This window comes from Montipora capricornis, chromosome 6, assembly GCF_036669925.1.
Source record: "Montipora capricornis isolate CH-2021 chromosome 6, ASM3666992v2, whole genome shotgun sequence".
Lineage (NCBI taxonomy): Eukaryota > Metazoa > Cnidaria > Anthozoa > Scleractinia > Acroporidae > Montipora > Montipora capricornis.
In genome coordinates, this window is record NC_090888.1 from 7941226 (window position 1) to 7961225 (window position 20000).

The 20000-nt window shown below is 37.7% G+C and overlaps 1 protein-coding gene and 1 long non-coding RNA gene across 4 annotated transcripts in view; both read left to right on the plus strand.

The window, feature by feature from the left end:
• The window catches only part of LOC138051401 (tetratricopeptide repeat protein 28-like), a 695954-nt gene that overhangs the window by 562464 nt on the left and 113490 nt on the right, over nt 1-20000 (plus strand). For 2 of the 3 annotated variants that reach the window (XR_011132794.1, XR_011132793.1), the window contains exons 1-4: nt 4593-4705; nt 5703-5751; nt 6755-6803; nt 18340-18387. The exons of the other annotated variant lie outside the window; for it this stretch is intronic. The gene's annotated coding sequence lies outside the window, so the exon portion shown is untranslated. Of the gene's footprint in view, nt 1-4592; nt 4706-5702; nt 5752-6754; nt 6804-18339; nt 18388-20000 lie in introns of those variants that run through there. 3 annotated transcript variants of the gene reach the window in all.
• LOC138051444 (uncharacterized) lies at nt 2735-4705 on the plus strand. Its single transcript, XR_011132816.1, has 3 exons — nt 2735-2778; nt 3613-3661; nt 4657-4705. It is a non-coding gene; the product is annotated as an uncharacterized lncRNA (long non-coding RNA).

Below are 20000 nucleotides of genomic sequence, written 5' to 3' on the forward strand. Positions count from 1 at the left end.
CGGAAAGAGTGTCAACATTGAATAATGTTCAATGTATACAGAAAACCGATATAAACCAACCAGCTGCTTGCAGTGATGCAACAAACTCTTCCTGAAAAAACAAAAACCACCTCTTTCAAGAGTCAATAGGGTCGATCCACTAAATTCTTCTGGAATTCAACCCGCGGTTATATCTGACTTCAAACCTTCAGCTACTTGTGATAAAGAAATAACTGTAAAGGGTTATTCTGAAAATGTGACAACCATGAAAACGGAAATGAAACCATCTTCAACAGCAACTACAGAAAAGCGAATATCGTCACGTACAGTTTTTGAAACGAAAATCAAAACCGATCAGAAACTATTCCCTTCTTCAAACCAAACTAATGCTGATGGAACGCAATGCAAAACTGAAATAAAATTAAGATTGTCGATGTGAAATCATCCTCGATTGATAGTGGAAAACTGAACTCGGAATTGCGCGAGGAAGAAGCACTTTAATCCGACTCTTCCTCGAGATAGCAATCATGGCATTACTTCACTGAAGGCTCGGAATCTGGCTTTGAATGTTGCTTTCGTCTTCCTTTCGTGTCGATGTTTTCTCCAGCCTTCACATTATTGCCTTCGTCTGGATAACCTTTCATATACAAAATGGGCTTCTCCCAAGTATCACAACGGTATCGACCGGCAAAAAGAGTAAACTCTACGGTGCTTTTGTTGGCCTTGAAGTTTGTTCTTCGAAGCAGCTGTTTCTCCCAAGTTGTCATTTCTTTGTTGGTTCGATGACAGTAAAACCTCAAGACAGTACTAGTTTGATCTGTCGCTCTGAATAGCGACGGTCATTGTCGCATCCTATGACTACTTCTTAAACTCGAACGATTTATACCTCTTATTGAACGTTTCTAATCTCCCAATTTTAACTCGAGCTTAATCCTACAAATACTTCTTATTGAATGTTTCTTATCGAGGATTTTAACTCGAGCAGAGCAATCGACTGGTTTGTTTGCCCCCTGAAGATCCCAGAAGTCTTGCCCCAAAATTAAACTTTACACTTTTTCTACCCAGGATTTACGTTATATCCTGTGCGTAATTTTTGTGGGTGTTTTGCTGTTCACACCCTTACCGGAACGTGCTTTTGTACTATAACTTCATTTATTATATGACTAGCTCCGTGAGCGGGCAAGATGAACCAAATCGCGCGCTCTGATTGGCTACCCGAGCGGGCAAGATGGAGCGATACTGCCCGCTCGGGATTTCTCGCTTGGTCCCGCAAGATCAAAGATCATTTTTTGGTGTTTTAAGTCATATAATAAATCCTTTATTGACCAAGATTGTTCGGTCAAGATGACTGGATATTGGCCTCGTTCTTTTTTTGCGTGTTTATGGACCTCGACTTCGTCTCGGTCCATAAACACGCAAAAAAATAACTTGGCCAATATCCAGTCATCTTGACCTCACGCTTGGTCAATAACCCATACGTATAAAACTAGCTCCCTTTAGACATCTTGTTATAATCCCTGATGAAGTCTGTTTAATCAGACGAAACCGGTCGGATAATAAACACAGTTAACAAGATCAGTTGCTGTGTGCTGCTAACTAGTTTCCATTTCAAAAATAATTATTAGCGTGCCTGGTGTAAAAAGTTATTTGTCTGTCGTTTTGAGGTAATAAGAAACATGTAATAAATTATTTCTTTCTTTTGTGATCGAAATGTATACTGCCCTCCATTCTTTCCTTACACATCGAGAAAGTAAGTAAATGATGTATCTTGAATTGTTCCTGAAGGGCGAAGGTTTTAGTTTTTGCATCCGCTTAGATTCAAAATTGAGCGTGTCACAAAGCAAATGACGATTGAGAATGCATTCAATCAGTTTTAGCCCATTACAAACCCTTTAATAATGTCTACTAGCCTTAAAATCTTACTTACATGTGTAAAGCTAAGCAAGATCAGAGCCTGGTATAATGTATGCGTTCTCATTACAATTTTGAATCTCACCGAAGGAAACCATTCCTTGAGTTGTTCGGAGCAATGGAGCAGTCATCTCACCTCGTTCCAATGTTCAACTTAAACTGCCTCACTGCAAGATCAGTTCCGCAGTTTCCTCGAGTATGAAATGCCTTGTTCTCCTTGCTGCTCCATTTGTTAGTTCTCTTGCAAACTTTTCAGCTTTGCACTTCAGTTCTACCTTTTTTTTTGCAAACTAGGAATAATTGTTTTTTGTTATGAAAGTTAAAATTTTTTTGAACATTCCATAATGCATGGATAACCACATAAAATCGTCAAATTTTGCAGAGTCATTTCTTGTTTTCGACGACCTCGCGTTGATTAGCATCCATTTTTGTAAGTTGGTCACTGTTACTCGTTTCTTAATGACAGGAACAAGTAACTTATGTGTGATAAACCAGTTCTGATGACTTTTGGCGTTACTTTTAGTGGTTTTCTCTTTACTCAGTTTGGATCAAGTTAGTGACTATGTCAGAATTCCTTATAAGTTTATTTTCTGAAGTGATCACCGTCACTCATGATCAGTTGCGAATGATGCACCCAAATGATCCATCAGTATTATTTATACCTTATTTCCGTTTATCAGCCAGGTTCATTATTCCTGCTCAAAAGGTTTTAAAGAGGAACATTGCAAGGTATGTAGTAATAATTATTAGCGTGCTGGGTGTAATAAGTTATTTGTCTGTCATTTTGAGGTAATAAGGAACATTAGCTTAAGGGGTGTAATAAATTACTTCTTTCTTGTGTGATCGAAATGTATACTGTCCTCCATGCTTTCCTTACAGATTGAGAAAGTAAGTAAATGACTTATCTTGAATTGTTCCTAAAGGGAAAAGGTTTTAGTTTTTGCATCCGCTTAGATTCAAAATTGAGGGTGTCACAAAGCAAATGACGATTGAGCAGGCATTCAATCATTTTTAGCCCATAATAAACCCTTTAATAATGTCTACTAGCCTTAAAGTCTTACTTAAAGCTAAGTGAGATCAGAACCTGGTATAATGTATGCGTTCTCATTACAACTTTGAATCTCACCAAAGGAAACCATTACTTGAGTTGCTCGGTGCAATGGAACAGTCATTTCACCTCGTTCCATGTTCTACTTAAGCTGCCTCACTGCATGATCAGTTCCGCAGTTTGCTCGAGTATGACATGCCTTGTTCTCCTTGCTGCTCCATTTGTTAGTTCTCTTGCGAACTTCTAAGCTTTACACTTCAGTTCTACCCTTTTTTTTGCATACTAGGAATAATTGATTTTTGTTATGAAAATTAAAATATTTTTCTTGAAGATTCAATAATGCGTGGATAACCACATTAAATCATCAAATTTTAGCAGAGTGATTTCTTGTCGTCGAGGACCTTGCGTTGATTATCATCCCTTTTTGTAAGTTGCTCACTGTTACTCGTTTCTTAATAACAGGAACAGGTAATTTATGTGTGATAAACCAGTTCTGATGACTTTTGCGTTACTTTTTGTGGTTTTCTCTTTACTCAGTTTGGATCAAGTTAGTGACTATGTCAGAATTCCTTATAAGTTTATTTTCTGAAGTGATCACCGTCACTCATGATCAGTTGCGAATGATGCACCCAAATGATCCATCAGTATTATTTATCCCTTATTCTCGTTTTTAGCGAGGTTCATTATTCCTGCTCAAAAGGTTTTAAAGAGGAACATTGCAAGGTATGTAGTAATAATTATTAGCGTCCTGGGTGTAATAAGTTATTTGTCTGTCATTTTGAGGTAATAAGGAACATTAGCTTAAGGGGTGTAATAAATTATTTCTTTCTTGTGTGATCGAAATGTATACTGTCCTCCATTCTTTCCTTACACATTGAGAAAGTAAGTAAATGACTTATCTTGAATTGTTCCTGAAGGGAAAAGGTTTTAGTTTTTGCATCCGCTTAGATTCAAAATTGAGGGTGTCACAAAGCAAATGACGATTGAGCAGGCATTCAATCACTTTTAGCCCATAATAAACCCTTTAATAATGTCTACTAGCCTTAAAGTCTTACTTAAAGCTAAGCAAGATCAGGAGCTGGTATAATGTATGCGTTCTCATTACAACTTTGAATCTCACCGAAGGAAACCATTACTTGGGTTTTTCGGAGCAATGGAACACTCATTTCACCTCGTTCCATGTTGAACTTAAACTGCCTCACTGCATGATCAGTTCCGCAGTTTGCTCGAGTATGAAATGCCTTGTTCCCCTTGCTGCTCCATTTGTTAGTTGTCTCGAGAACTTTTCAGCTTTGCACCTCAGTTCTACCCTTTTTTTGCATACTAAGAATAATTGATTTTTGTTATGAAAGTTGAAAGCTTTCGTAGGAGATTGGATAATGCATGGATAACCACATTAATTAAATCGTCAAATTTTAGCACAGTCATTTTTAGTCGTCGAAGACCTTGCGTTGATTAGCATCCCTTTTTGTAAGTTGCTCACTGTTACTCGTTTCTTAATAACACGAACAAGTAATTTATGTGTGACAAACCAGTTCTGATGACTTTTGCGTTACTTTTTGTTGTTTTCTGTTTACTCAGTTTGGATCAAGTTAGTGATTATGTCAGAATTCCTTATAAGTTTATTTTGTGAAGTGATCACCGTCACTCATGATCAGTTGCAAATGACGAACCCAAATGATCCACCAGTATTATTTATCCCTTGTTTCTTTTTTCAGCCAGGTTCTTTATTCCTGCTCAAAAGGTTTTAAAGAGGAACATTGCAAGGTATGTAGTAATAATTATTAGCTTGATGGGTGTAATAAGTTATTTGTCTGTCATTTTGAGGTAATAAGGAACATTAGCTTAAGGACTGTAATAAATTATTTCTTTTTTGTGTGATCGAAATGTATACTGCCCTCCATTCTTTCCTTACACATCGAGAAAGTAAGTAAATGATGCCGTATCTTGAATTGTTCCTGAAGGAAGAAGGTTTTAGTTTTTGCATCCGCTTAGATTTAAAATTGAGGGTGTCAGAAAGCAAATGAGGATTGAGAATGCATTCAATCAGTTTTAGCCCATAACAAACCCTTTAATAATGTCTACTAGCCTTAAAGTCTTACTTAAAGCTAAGTGAGATCAGAACCTGGTATAATGTATGCGTTCTCATTACAACTTTGAATCTCACCAAAGGAAACCATTACTTGAGTTGTTCGGTGCAATGGAGCAGTCATTTCACCTCGTTCCATGTTCTACTTAAGCTGCCTCACTGCATGATCAGTTCCGCAGTTTGCTCGAGTATGAAATGCCTTGTTCTCCTTGCTGCTCCATTTGTTAGTTCTCTTGCGAACTTCTAAGCTTTACACTTCAGTTCTACCCTTTTTTTTGCATACTAGGAATAATTGATTTTTGTTATGAAAATTAAAATATTTTTCTTGAAGATTCAATAATGCGTGGATAACCACATTAAATCATCAAATTTTAGCAGAGTGATTTCTTGTCGTCGAGGACCTTGCGTTGATCATCATCCCTTTTTTGTAAGTTGCTCACTGTTACTCGTTTCTTAATATCAGGAACAAGTAATTTATGTGTGATAAACCAGTTCTGATGACTTTTGCGTTACTTTTTGTGGTTTTCTCTTTACTCAGTTTGGATCAAGTTAGTGACTATGTCAGAATTCCTTATAAGTTTATTTTCTGAAGTGATCACCGTCACTCATGATCAGGTGCGAATGATGCACCCAAATGATCCATCAGTATTATTTATCCCTTATTCTCGTTTTTAGCGAGGTTCATTATTCCTGCTCAAAAGGTTTTAAAGAGGAACATTGCAAGGTATGTAGTAATAATTATTAGCGTCCTGGGTGTAATAAGTTATTTGTCTGTCATTTTGAGGTAATAAGGAACATTAGCTTAAGGGGTGTAATAAATTGTTTCTTTCTTGTGTGATCGAAATGTATAGTGCCCTCCATTCTTTCCTTACACATTGAGAAAGTAAGTAAATGATGAATGTTGAATTGTTCCTAAAGGGAAAAGGTTTTAGTTTTTGCATCCGCTTAGATTCAAAATTCAGGGTGTCACGTACAAAGCAAATGACGATTGAGCAGGCATTTAATCAGTTTTAGCCCATAACAAACCCTTTAATAATGTCTACTACCCTTAAAGTCTTACTTAAAGGTAAGCAAGATCAGAGCCTGGTATAATGTATGCGTTCTCATTACAACTTTGAATCTCACCGAAGGAAACCATTACTTGGGTTGTTCGGAGCAATGGATCAGGCATTTCACCTCGTTCCATGCTGAACTTAAACTGCCTTACTGCATGATCAGTTCCGCAGTTTCCTCGAGTATGATATGCCTTGTTCCCCTTGCTGCTCCATTTGTTAGTTGTCTCGAGAACTTTTCAGCTTTGCACTTCAGTTCTACCCTTTTTTTTTTTGCATACTAGGAATAATTGATTTTTGTTATGAAAGTTGAAAGCTTTTGTAGGAGATTGGATAATGCATGGATAACCACATTAATTAAAGCATCAAATTTTAGCAGAGTCATTTTTAGTCGTTGAAGACCTTGCGTTGATTATCATCCCTTTTTGTAAGTTGCTCACTGTTACTCGTTTCTTAATAACACGAACAAGTAAGTTATGTGTGACAAACCAGTTCTGATGACTTTTGCGTTTGTTTTTGTTGTTTTTTCTTTATTCAGTTTGGATCAAGTTAGTGACTATGTCAGAATTCCTTATAAGTTTATTTTGTGAAGTGATCACCGTCACTCATGATCAGTTGCGAATGACGCACCCAAATGATCCACCAGTATTATTTATCCCTTGTTTCTTTTTTCAGCCAGGTTCTTTATTCCTACTCAAAAGGTTTTAAAGAGGAACATTGCAAGGTATGTAGTAATAATTATTAGCGTCCTGGGTGTAATACTGTTATTTGTCTGTCATTTTGAGGTAATAAGGAACATTAGCTTAAGGGGAGATGTAATAAATTATTTCTTTCTTGTGTGATCGAAATGTATACTGCCCTCCGTTCTTTCCTTACACATCAAGAAAGTAAGTAAATGATGTATCTTGAATTGTTTCTAAAGGGTTTTAGTTTTTGCATCCGCTTAGATTCAAAATTGAGGGTGTCACAAGGCAAATGACGATTGAGAAGGCATTCAATCAGTTTTAGCCCATAACCAAACCCTTTAATAATGTCTACTAGCCTTAAAGTCTTACTTAAAGCTAAGCAAGGTCATAGCCTGGTATAATGTATCAGGGCGCGACGAACGTGCTGTCCGATAGCCCGGGGCTAGTTGAATGACTTGTCGGGCTAGCGTTTTCTTATCGTAGCTTGCCCGACGGGCAAGCACCGTTGGTTCCTCTTTTCTGATGATAAATTGAGCTTTTATACCACAAAATGTGTAGCAGAAAGCTGCTGAGAGAAAATGATAACGTTATGAGGCCAAATTATGGTAGCGTGACAACGTTTTGCGCCGCATTTTAGTTGCGTCCGTAAATAAGCTTAAATAACGTCATGACTTTTTCTGCTTACATAAGCGACCGAAATATATTTTTGAAATGACAATATTTGCCGACTGACAGTGTGCAGTGGGAGACAATCAGTCTAATTCCAGCCAAGCCACGGTGCAGTGGATTTTCTCGGAAATTTAGGTGCGTTTCGTTGGGAAAATCCAAATCCGGATTCTTGTTTCTATTTTAAAGCTGCCGATTCGTTATTAAAATAAAAAAGGCCCACTTCGTGTAAAATTAAAAAACAAGAAAAAACTCCCTTGAAGAATAGCTAGCAGACCTGGCTCCGTTATCATCCGATAAAAAAATAAATACAAAAACGCGCAACTCGCGTAAGTTAAAACATGATGTTTTCTCACTTCTGGAAGAGTTTGTCAGCTTGACGAGGTTTGAAGAGAATTTGCTCCATCGAATGTCGACAGACTTCAGATTACAGTGGTAGTTTAATCGACCGATCGCAACGTTCATGACATTCACAAAAATAACTGTGTTGTGATTTCCGTAGATTTATAGTATTAGGGACTTTAAGCAAATCGCTACGGCTGGCGCTAATATACGGCTGCCGGAAGTAAATTTTCCCCAAAATGAGACACTGCGCATGTACGTCGGTTGCATCCATTTGACTACGTAAGTCGGGATGTTTTGGCGTAGTGTCTACTACGTCGAGCTTATTTCGCTTCTCTGGCCCTTTTCAAAGGACATCTCGGCATTTTAAGAATTCCATTGGATACTATATCCTTTAAAGTCAATTTAATTCAAAGATTGTGTCAAGGTTGCCTATAGTAAGCTTGAAAATCCGTATCATGAATTTACGGTAATAAACTTTTTGCCAAGGTGTTTCGAAGTAACTCAAGTGAAATATATGTGTTCAGCAGGAGGTTGTAAGTTTGCTTTGAGGATTTAGTGAAGATGCTTTATATATGGATACTATACGATGCTATTTTGCTTCTTTGAGTATTGATATATTTGTGTTCTTCACTCGATATTCTTTGAGATATTTGTCTCTGAAATTATATACTTCATCCATCAAATTGTTGTGATTCTACAAAGCGTATGGCATTCGCTTTTGCTCAGAAATAAGAAATAATCTGTTCTTCCTAGCAAGGCGAATTACGGCCATCGTCTTTTGAGCGAAGCCATTCGGCTGTGAGAAACTGAATAAAAGATATTTTAAACTCCTTAGCTCATGTTTCTTAGTATTTTGCTTTGCTAAACTTAAAATCTAGCAGACCACCGAGACGTACTCTCCCCAGACCTTTTCAGTCACGGCATCCGTACTAGCACCAGCTGGTTTGCTTAAACTCCCTATTTTCGAGCGTCAACGGGAGTAAAATGTAAACATCGAAGGAGCTAACCCATTCGAATTCAGAGGTTATTTTTCCATGTTTGAATAAAATGTTACTCTGAAACAGTCATTTACGATTTATAAAAATTTTTTGGTCCTACAAAGCGAAACAATTTTCATACATGTGCGTTAGCTGCGTTGATTATGTGCAAATTGCAATCGGGCCGACGGCAGCGTTTCACAACTTCATGACATTTGACAGAAGCACGGGTCGTAGAAGAGAGTTTTACACAAGGAAGAAAGAAATAAAACAATGCTACTGTGTTAACTTGCTGTTGAATCTGATTCTCTATTAAGCGAGATGTAGACGAACGTTAATAAGTTGTGAAATTTTCTTGCAACACTAATTGAAGTCGCAAAGAGAGTTGCCGACCGCCGGCGGGCGGTCCGCATTGTTTTTCCTTCACTTGAAGATTAGATCACATGACTGTATTTGGAATTCTCGTCCACAAAATCTTGATGTAAGTTGTAACTGCAACTTCTAGTGGTCAGGTGTAAAAACTGGTCGTCTCTGTTACATTGTTTAATTTGAGGTTGAAGTCAAAACGAAAATCACATTCAAGAATCAAAATACTACGAAGAATTAGTTTATATCTATGCTTGGTATCTTTACTTGTATTTTGCATAATTAAGGACGGTGCCTACTACTGTTATTGCGCATACGTTCTGCGCATACGTTCTGGATACTCTGGTTTCCAATCTCGTTCCCAGAGTCTTCGTTCCCCTTGACCAGCGGGTCGGGTTACGAGAGACTGGGATAATCCGTTTTCGAATAACAAGATTCTTGTTATGAACACCATTGCGCAGGCGTAGGTGTAACGCCAAAATGGCGAAGAGAGTGGAGGATTTGTTTCACGATGGCATGCAATTTTCTTTAGCAAAATTAGGATATCCCAACCTAGAACTGAAAAAGAAACAATATGACGTGTTGGAGTGATATCTCTGGACAAAAATTTGCGCTGAATATGTTACCAACGGGCTGTGTTGTCAAGTGTTGCCTGCGATTTTCGATTAGAATTTGTGTAACGTGGAATTCTAAGTGTAAAGCAGATTGTGTCGCTGCTGAATGCACTGATCCGGGATTAGTTTCAAATGTTAAAAGACTGTCTTTGTTTTGTATCGTGGAAGATGATCGCATGAAGGAGAGCAAAACACCAGACTCTAAAACGAGATTCTTTCCAAAAGAATAAATCATTCTCTTAATCATAAGACTACATGTATGTCTTCTTTGAAGGATCTTTCAAGTTAGATTCTTCGTCACCAGAGAAGGTTTAGGGTTCTTTTCAAAAGGAGATGAGTTCTTTGGGTAAGAGTTTCCTTGCTGTTCTAAAGAAGTAGAGGTCTTGAAGGAAGTATCATTTTGCTGCTTTTCATTAATTATTTTGTATAAACAGAAAATGACTGTTCTCCAGCAAATAATGAGAATTCTTGAATAGAGATGTATACTTCTAGTTGGATAAACATGTTGATTTTTAGAATATTATTCTTCCATGAACATAATGTGCTTTCCAAATTTAGGAAATATATACATGTATACAGTGTACATACATACACAAGGCAACGCGGCAAGATTTCCGCACAAGTCCCTACTTCATTATGCATACACTCCTTTGTTTCAAGAAAACAATAGCGATAACAATAGACGTCCTTTGGAACTGCGGCGCTTTGTTCTTTCTTTTTAGAGGTTTTTTTTCTAAGTCTATATGGACTTAAAAAAAGTCGGTCGAACTTCTGTCTGAAATACGGAAAATCGAATAGTTTTTCCTGCAATTTCGGCACTTTCCTGCAATTTTACCCATTTTTCAGTTTTAGAATAAGCGCAAGAAGTGGAGTTTCAAGCAATCGTTGTAATAGGGTTCAGATTCGCAAACATAACAAACAAACCAAATAAATAAAAGTACTGTCATAAGAAATTTAATGGCTACCTGCTATTTTTATCGTGAAATTGTTCTTCCTGTCTGCTTAAAAATTCGCCGAGACACTGCAAAGTGTATATTTTCTTCCTTTCCTGTATTTAGGATCACGAACGGTGAATTTAGAGGGATTTTGCGATTTATCGCTCTTTGTAGAGATCGGCAATGTGCTCAATGATACTTCCAAGTAAATAGCTTTGGTAGAGATCCATGGATGTTCCCGTACGAGGCATACTTCGTTTCACTCCCCATCATGTCTTTTCAATGCCCTGCTGTGGGCTCGTTTGTCTGGGTCGACGAAGTTTAGGCGATGGTTAACTGCGGTGAGATGATGTTAGCCCTTGTCTTGTAGGCAGTTGTAAACTTTCCGGCCACAGGTAGCTAGGGCTAATATTTTTTCAAGGAAAGTTTACGGTAAGAAAATTAATATATGTTCTGGCGGATTGAAGGCTATCCATTGTAGTTTTTTCTTGAGCATCGCGAAAGAGATCCATCTCCCGATGCGGCGCTTTGTCTTTGCCAACTGACTGCGTTTTCACACACGTTTTGGACACGGAAGACGAAAGTAAATTGTTTTCTTTGCACCACTCTATGCACAACTCCGGAAAGGCTATAAATCAGGGACAATTTCCAAATGATCAAATCTCCCTCCCATTGCTGTGACCCTTTTACTTCGGTAGCCATCTTGATTTTTACGAAGACACAAGTTTGCTTCAAAAGAAGGGAAATATGAAACGATTTTAATTGCAATGAACTTGTGCATGAAAGTTTCCCATGAAAGATGCACCAATCAGACTTTAAGCGTGGTATGCTCTTCCACGCAGTGAACTTATAAGTGTGCCACACGCACGGGGCATGAAGGAAAAGCAGGTCACAGTTCAGCAGCAATACTTGAAAACCTAAAACTATCACAGCGACTAACCTTAAGCCTAAACAGTGCCTTTAGTCGTAATTAGGGTTACGGTTAGCATTATTAAAGGGATGGGTTGTTTCAAGAGTAGTAAAACAGGGATCTCTTAACGGTAACCTACAAGTGTAAGTTCGATTGTAGGTGCTCGGCGCGGCACGTGTATATAATTACGTATCATTGTAAATATCATTTTCAAGGTGTGAATTAGCAACTTGACACGTTAGCTCAGTGGTAAAGAACAGGGACAAGTAATCCAGAGGTTTACAGTGGGTCGGAGTTCAAGGCAAGCTGCGAGTGACATATCGTGGGATAAAATGGCAGAAAAAGCCGAGCGGGATCTGGAAATAAAAACAAGACGAAGGGATAGAAAGGGGAAAGCTGGGACAAAAACGAGTAACGGTGTGGGCGATGAAGGGAAAGAAGAGAGAGAGGGAGGGAGAGAAAAAATGAGATCCGTTTTTATTCATCCCGTAAGTACAAATTACCCATGTATATATTCGGTTCTCTTGGGTATACGTATTGTTCTACAAAACAATAGCGCGAATGAATAATTAATTTATTCTGCATGCATAATGAAGTAGGGACCTGTACGGAAATCATTCCGGCAATGCATACAAGCCATTATCACAAAAACAACTCTGTTAAATTTCACTAAAATAATTAATGTTGCAGAACAAATACAAATTTCTGAAACTTAAACGCCTAAAAACAGTAATGATTTTGAAAAATCTATGCGGCATGAAATCAGCCAAACTATTTAGCGAATGAGATAAGTCCCTAGAAATGAAAACAGTTTGGAAGCTCAAACTAACATGAAAAAGAAATTCTCTTTAGGGGATGGTGGAGATCTTAAAGTGAGTGAAATTAAATAAATGAAAAGTGTTACACAAAAACAATTTTTGTAATTAAAATCTATCACTGTCCATTTTCCTTATATCACTTCTATCCCAACAACAAAATTTAGCCGATCTGGAACTAATTCAAAGCACACACAAAAAAACCAGCATTAAACAGGGCTGTCATTAAATTTTCACCTGCAATATATCAAAAACTGATTCTAGTTTTCATTTCCTTCACAATGTGAGCTCAGGGTTAACAGCTGGTACAGGTGAATGTCCTTTGTGGCAGCCCTGTGAAAACTTTCCAGTGTGACAATTTAATTGACCACATTAATAATAGTACAAATTACTACATACCGGTAACATAACATGATTTGACATGGTATGAGTTAATTGCCTGACATGTTCATGTTCTGTACTATTTCTCGCCTGTTGTGCGACAAATCAAGAAATGGACTCGGGTATGTTTATGTGTCAGGGTTTCCATTAAGTTTGAAAGTAGAAGGGACCTTGTGACAGAGTGTGCAGGCACCCCTATATATAGTCTGGCTTTTGATCTTGAGACCTCCTTGAGCAATGGCGGGTACTGTACTCAGTGCAAGACGGGTGCTAGTACCCAGGTCCCAGATTCTAATAAAACCCTTGCATGCAGGTTAGTTCAAACTCCTGTGGTGGTGAACTGTTAATACATGTAATAAGAGGCTATTAACTTTAAGCTAAAAGAGTAGAGACACCTTTCTATAAGGGGAATTGTTTTTTTTTGACGAATGCTAAATACATACTCTCAAGAAACTCAGTGCAGACATGTTGGCTTTCTTGGATACTCTAGGTTAACCATGTAATGTACCCCAAACTGAGCAGAAAGACTATCAAATTTGACAGATTGGATGTAACAATATTATATATACATTGTATATTATCCTGAAAATGTTCATTTCCCATCTTACCCCCCAAATAATGTAATCCCTTCCTCGCTGCCAAAGGCTTTCTGTAGGGTGCCCAGCACCGCACAAGTTTTGAAATGGTACTTTTTTCTTCAACTCTCTGACTAGCAATGCAAAAAAGCCTAAGGCTGTTGATTTTAACACTCCAAACAGGAACGGATACTTGTCTTCAAACCTTGAACCTAAACATTTCTTTTGTTGGCATAAAAAATAAATTACATTAGAAACTGTTGACAACTGTACATACCAACATGAAGAAGTCAGTCTGACTTCAAAATAGACAGTATAATTTACTGACAACTTAACCGTCAACTGACAAAATTTATATTGAGGGGATGTGTGGAATACGTTCTCAAGTGACTAGAAATACTGCACAGTCTGCAATGCTACCTTCTCCTTTTGTTTCACAAAATTGTTAAAATTTATCAGAAATATAGGCTGCTGTAAAGTTGCTCCCAAACACACTGTAAAAGCATAAAGTCTGTGTCTAGATAATGAGACTAAATGAGCCAGGTAGTTCATTGATGGCAGCACTAAGCTCTGTTTTCTGTAGAGTAACAAGGGGTATCACTGATCCCCTTTAACCCTTGGGAGTGAGACTTGACAGATTTTACTCTGTCTAATGCCAGGGAGATTCTGTTCGTCAACTGGGGTCATCCTAGGGCGTTTGAGGTGTCAATGGGTTAAGCAGTCAAAAACTTTGTCCCTTCCATTAAATGGGATGCTAACCAATCACAGAATTTTTTACAAAGTCTATCAAACATTTGTCAGTATTAAGTTGTATGCGGGTACATATAAAAAGCAACATGGATTAAAGTTTGAGAAAACTGAGAGATGATCAAGACCAACCTCGTTCCCAGGGTCTCTTTTCTCTGCCTCCTTTGTCCTCAATGACAAAGGAGGCAGAGAAGAGAGGATGGATAAAGATCTGGCCTCAGTTGTTCAAAAAGTGGATAGGACTACCCACCAGGCCTCAGTTGTTCATATGATGGATATCGCTATCAGCCGGATAAATCACTATCCAGTGGATAAGTAATAGCGGAACCAACTGCACTTTCCAGTGTATAGTGATTTGTCCGGTAGATAGCGTTATCCACCTTTAGAGCAACTGGGGCCAGATTAATCACTATCCAGCAGATAAACACTACCAAAAACAATTGAGTTATCCAGTAGATAGTGATTTATCCAGTAGATAGCACTATCCACCCTTCAAACAACTGGGGCCAGAACTCATACAGTCAACCAACCTTTGAAGTCTCAAACACTTGATCACTGTGGCCTCAATAAGCAAACAATAACCGCCACTGTAATTAATACTGTGGGCTGAGCAATTACGGAAAAAAAAAATCCTTATGTAGTGGTATGTTAAGGTACATGTACTTCAGAAAGAAGTACTTAATTACTCAAGAGAAAGGTGTCATTTTTGTAACCGACTTTTAAGTGCTACAAGAAATAGGCTCTATAGGATGGTCAAGCTTTATATTACACCATTTTTTTTTTTTTTTTCATCATAAACGTTAAGCTAAGTATTTGCATAACAACGTCAACAACTGAAGTTTCCAGTTTTTCTAAGTACCTAAAATGTAAGACAAGTTCCATTGGATGTGAGATGTACATCTCATTTCGTTGATTTGATTCTCTATATCTGATCTGGCCTCTTCTTCCAATGGAGGTTGAGAACAATACAGTGTAATGAAACCAAATGAAACGCGAGTAAAATTTTCAACCTACCGAAAGGATTGCTTTGCATGCCAGAGAGACGGGCCTTCCACGATATTTTCAAAGCGTTCAACAGCACTGTCACAAGCCAAACGAGTTCTCTTTGCATCAGTAATTTACCTCTTTCTCTACCCAAAAACTCATCTGCTAAAGGTTCTCGCACCTTTCCAGGGCACTCACATGTACGTACGAGAAGATCTTATGGATTCATATAATAATATACAGCAATTTAAAGATTCGGTATGAATACATTTTAAAGACATAATTACTCAGTGAGAGACAATTCCATTCCATTAGATTTAATAGGTTCTCACTCTTTGCTTTGGCTCCAAACTAATCAACGAACCAATCCAAACAATCGTTAACCTGCGATCAGGCTCTATTTTAGTTTCGCGTGGTACGTAATGTGGAGTTGGCGAAACGAAAAATAGAGCCTGACCAAATTCCTCTTCGAAATTCCTTCCGCCCACTTTTTTTGATTGATTGACATGTCCTTCATCGGCCAATCAAATTTTTTCCTTCGGATTTTTTTGGTCCAATACACGCGTGGACGGCAGATTCGCGCTAGTTTGTTTTGACCACAGTTAATTACCGTGGGAGGAATATTATAAAAGCTTATAAAGGAATTCGACAGTTACGGTTGGCTTTAATTTGAGAAAAACACATTTAAAGCATGGAGAATGTTTTCGACGACTATATTGCGGCAAAGGCCGGTGTAATTTTTCCTCCGAACTTCACTGAATATGCAATCTTTCAAGCCTGAATTTGTAATTGAGATAACCTAGCATTCTGTCGTTGGACGGTTTGGCAACAGATTTTTAAAGAAAAAAAAGAGAAATGCATTATTCCTTTAACGTGCTTGCCCATGAAGGTTTCTTTGGTGACTTTCTCGGGTTATATCTTCAGTTGCAGTGTATTTCTAGAATTGCGCGCAGTAAAATCATGATAAGTTTGGTCGTTAATTTTTTGATGGAGTACGATCAGTAAGATGGACTCGCGAAGTTTCTTTTATTTTTGTACAATTGGTCTCTCTGGAAACATGCCATTTTAGTTTCTGGAGTGCGAGTTTTAAGTTAAATCAACTGGAAATATTATGAAGCAATCTTGACTCCAAATTGTGCAAACAAACCGTAAGTAAATAATGCAGTTTGATACACAGATGTTCAAAACATGCATTCGTGTAACTTGCGATTTTATCAGCATCTCCTCCTGTTGATATATATGTCCTTTGTCTCATCCAGGAAACCAATATGCATCGGCTTTCATTGCCATTTGAAAGAACCAGCTATTTAGCTTTCAAAACATCAGGGAAGTTTGTGCGAAAGTACTTTCAACCACATGGCCACAGAGCTCGACAACGGAATCGCTAATTTCACTCCCTCCAGATATTCAAACCCGATTCTGGACAAGTTATGAGATGTTTCGGATGGCATATCTCCATTTATACAAATAAAATCAAGTTGCACTATCCACGGCATTGTAAGAACAAGAGGCAGCAAATTTTTTCGCACACTTATGGCGGATTAGTCTCGAGGACTTCGCGAGAGCTCCGCGCAATCACGATGGCATTTTCACTTCCGGCGTTTCAATAGCCAATCACATCACGAGTTAGGTCGGCCAAAATTTGGCCGACCGTCCGGAATTCTTGAGAGACTTTTGGTCAGGCCCAATTTTAGCGAGCGACGACATAAGAGAACATATGGCCGAAGCTAAAAATGGTCCTGATCGCAGGTTAAACAATCGTTAACAATCATACAGTGCTCTGTGAAACCCCTCGCGGCACTCGCCTCGAGACGACCTCGAGACCGAAATCGATTGCTCATACCTTCAACCAATCAAAAACTTTATCCAAACGGATTATCCCAGACTCTCTCGTAACCCGACCCGCTGGTCAAGGGGAACGAAGACTCTGGGAACGAGATTGGTGGGAAGGGTCGTGGGGTCGTCGCGGGAAGGCAATTTTGTCCCACTGTGCTGGGACCTGTGCTGGCTTGTGTGGTGATAGGCATGCGCATAACCGCACACCTATACCTGCCCGCACTCCTTTTGCACAGCTGATATTCTCCAGAAATGTAATGCATATAGTTAGCTAGCCATTGCGATTCTTGGGTTATTCATGTTAAAGGTTATGTTAAATTATTTCTGTAATTTTTGCTATACTTAAGTGCAAATTTTGTTGATTTGCTCGAAGGAATTTCAATGTTTTGCGTAAACAGCGTCGCTCACATCGAACAGAAATTTAGCTGGCTGGCGAATATGTGTAGTATAGCCAATTGCACTATTTTCGGAGATTTTTTGCACGCAGATACAAAACTGCAAACGGAAACTTCTTATATGTTCAAAAACACCTTGTAGCTTGAAGTAAATTTTATCTAACACACCGCTTTTGAAAATGAAAAGGTATAAGTCGCATGTAATAAGAAACAGATTTTACTTAGTATACTTCAACGAAAATTTGAATCTTCTTACCTAAAGAACAAACGCAAGCAGACTAATTGATAAGTGTTTGGAACGTATCATTCGAATTTGCTTCGTTTTTACAACGAAATAAATGCAGAATCGTGAAGTGTAAGTGTCCGGGAAATAGCGCAACATACTGTAAATTTTAATACCTGACGTGTTTACAGTTTATACTCGTCGGTGGTGATATGACTTTTAATTTCCAACCATAAATTTCTTAAAAGCAAGGTGACAAAACATAAATGATTTGCACGAAAAAATTAATGCAGCCAGCTTGGCGACTTTTCAACTAGTTTTTGGTAGATACAGGTGTACCTTTTCTTTTCGGCCTGATTACGCAGATTTTTCAGCCAGACTGAAAATTGCATGGAAGACATTTCTTCGTGTGTCTCAGGTTGAAATTCATAATTTCACTGGTTTAAGCAATTATAAGAATACTGCGTGTTTGTTTATTTATTATATCATTATTTGTTTGTTTTGTATAGACCGTATTCATAAATGGCGGTGAAGAAATTATTCTTTTGTCTTTATGCTAATCATCGTAACTAGCCTCGAAAACACGAGCAAAATTCAAAAGAATTTTTGAAAGCCTCAAGCTTTCATGTTTAGAAACCAATCAGTTAGATTAGGATAGAGTATAGAGTGGCTCTGGGACAAAAGTCAGTAGAGAAATGGGGTACTTTTTTTGTATACTACGCAAGTGATTTTTGTTATGAAAGTCAAAAGTTTTCCTACAAGATTCGATAATGCATGGATAACCACATTAAATCATATTTTGCAGAGTCATTTCTTGTTGTCAAGGACCCCGCGTCGATTAGCATCCATTTTGGTAAGTTGCTCACTGTTTCTCATTTCTTAATAACACTAACAAGTACTAATTTATGTGTAATAAACCAGTTCTGATTAATTTTGCGTTTCTTTTTGTCAGAATTCCTTATTTAAGTTTATATTCTGAAGTCCTCACAGTCACTCATGATTAGTTGCAAATGATGCATCCAAATGATCCACCAGTATTATTTATCCCTCAAAACATTTTTTCAGCCAGATTCATTATTCCTGCTCAAAAGGTTTTAAAAAGGAACATTGCAAGGTATTAAGTGATATAAGCTTGCTGGGTGTACCTGTAATAAGTTATTTGTCTGTCGTTTGATTGAACTGTGACTAGGTCACTTGTGTTCATTTTGTGTTTATTTTTATTCCAATTATTTTCAACTTCTTTTCATTATCGTAATTACTATTATTTGCTTGTTTACCCATAATTACTCAATTGCCTCATATTTTTGCTTGTGTAGTTGTGTTATCCCCACACATTTCTCTTTCCTAATTCCTGTTGTGTAGGAGTGGTAAACTCCTTCTTCCCTCAGGTAAATCCTGTATTAGTGGGTAGTAGATTTACCCCCTAGCCTTATTTGGTTTTTAGTTAGTTTTCTATTTTCCTAAAATCCATTGTAAATTGGCTACCATTTACCAACCTCGTTCCCAGGGTGTCTCATCTTAACGCCTGGGGCGAGCGAGGAGAGACTCGCTCGAGAGACCCTGGGAACGAGGTTGACCATTTACTTGAAGTAAGTTCAGTCCAGGGTTCAGTCAGTGTTCAGTCGGTTCAGTTAATTTATCTGAAGAGTATCAGTCTTCAAGACAAGTCATTTTTCAAGTCTTCTGAGGTGTAGTTATCAATAACATTTGGTATGGTATCAGTATTTTCCTATTTCTTTATTTATGCCTAGCCTTTATTTTAGTTACTACATATAGCTTTCTGTTCTTGACTTTAGTTCTTAGCAGTGATTGCAAAATTTCATTTGCTATTGTCTAGGTTTATTTATCTATGTTGACCTTTAGTCTAGCACAGCATGTGATTTGCACCTTGAATATTTTTGCTGTTTTCCAATGAGTAATTGCTGTATTTTTGTCTACTGCTTTGTTTCCTTTTAATTGCATTTGATTCCAAATGATCCGTTTGTTACCATTATTTCACAATTACTAGTTTCAATGTACTATTGTGGGATTATTGTGCAATATGTAATTTGAAGCTCTTGCTATTTTCAAATCCATGCCTCATATAATAGTTCTTGGATTATAACATTGTTTAGTTTGTTTACAATTTGAAGTCATTTTACTCGTTTTGTTGGTAATTTCTTTGCCTTTTCGTTCGCAAGCATGTTTCTTCATGTATCAGCTATTTACCATAGTTTTGATTGTTCAGCTTGTAAATAATATCAATTTACTATATTTAATGCATTGGCTTATTGTGGCTTTGTTTACAAACAAAGCAAAACTCGTAAAACTTAGCTCAAATTTGTTGTTCTTGCGTTGACTGTTTTGGCCGTCTTACCGAAATATATTACCCTCTATTCTTTCCTTACACATCAATAAAGTAAGTGATGTATTTTGATATATTTTTGTTTACATTCACTTGATCTCTCAATCCACGGTGTTTGCGTA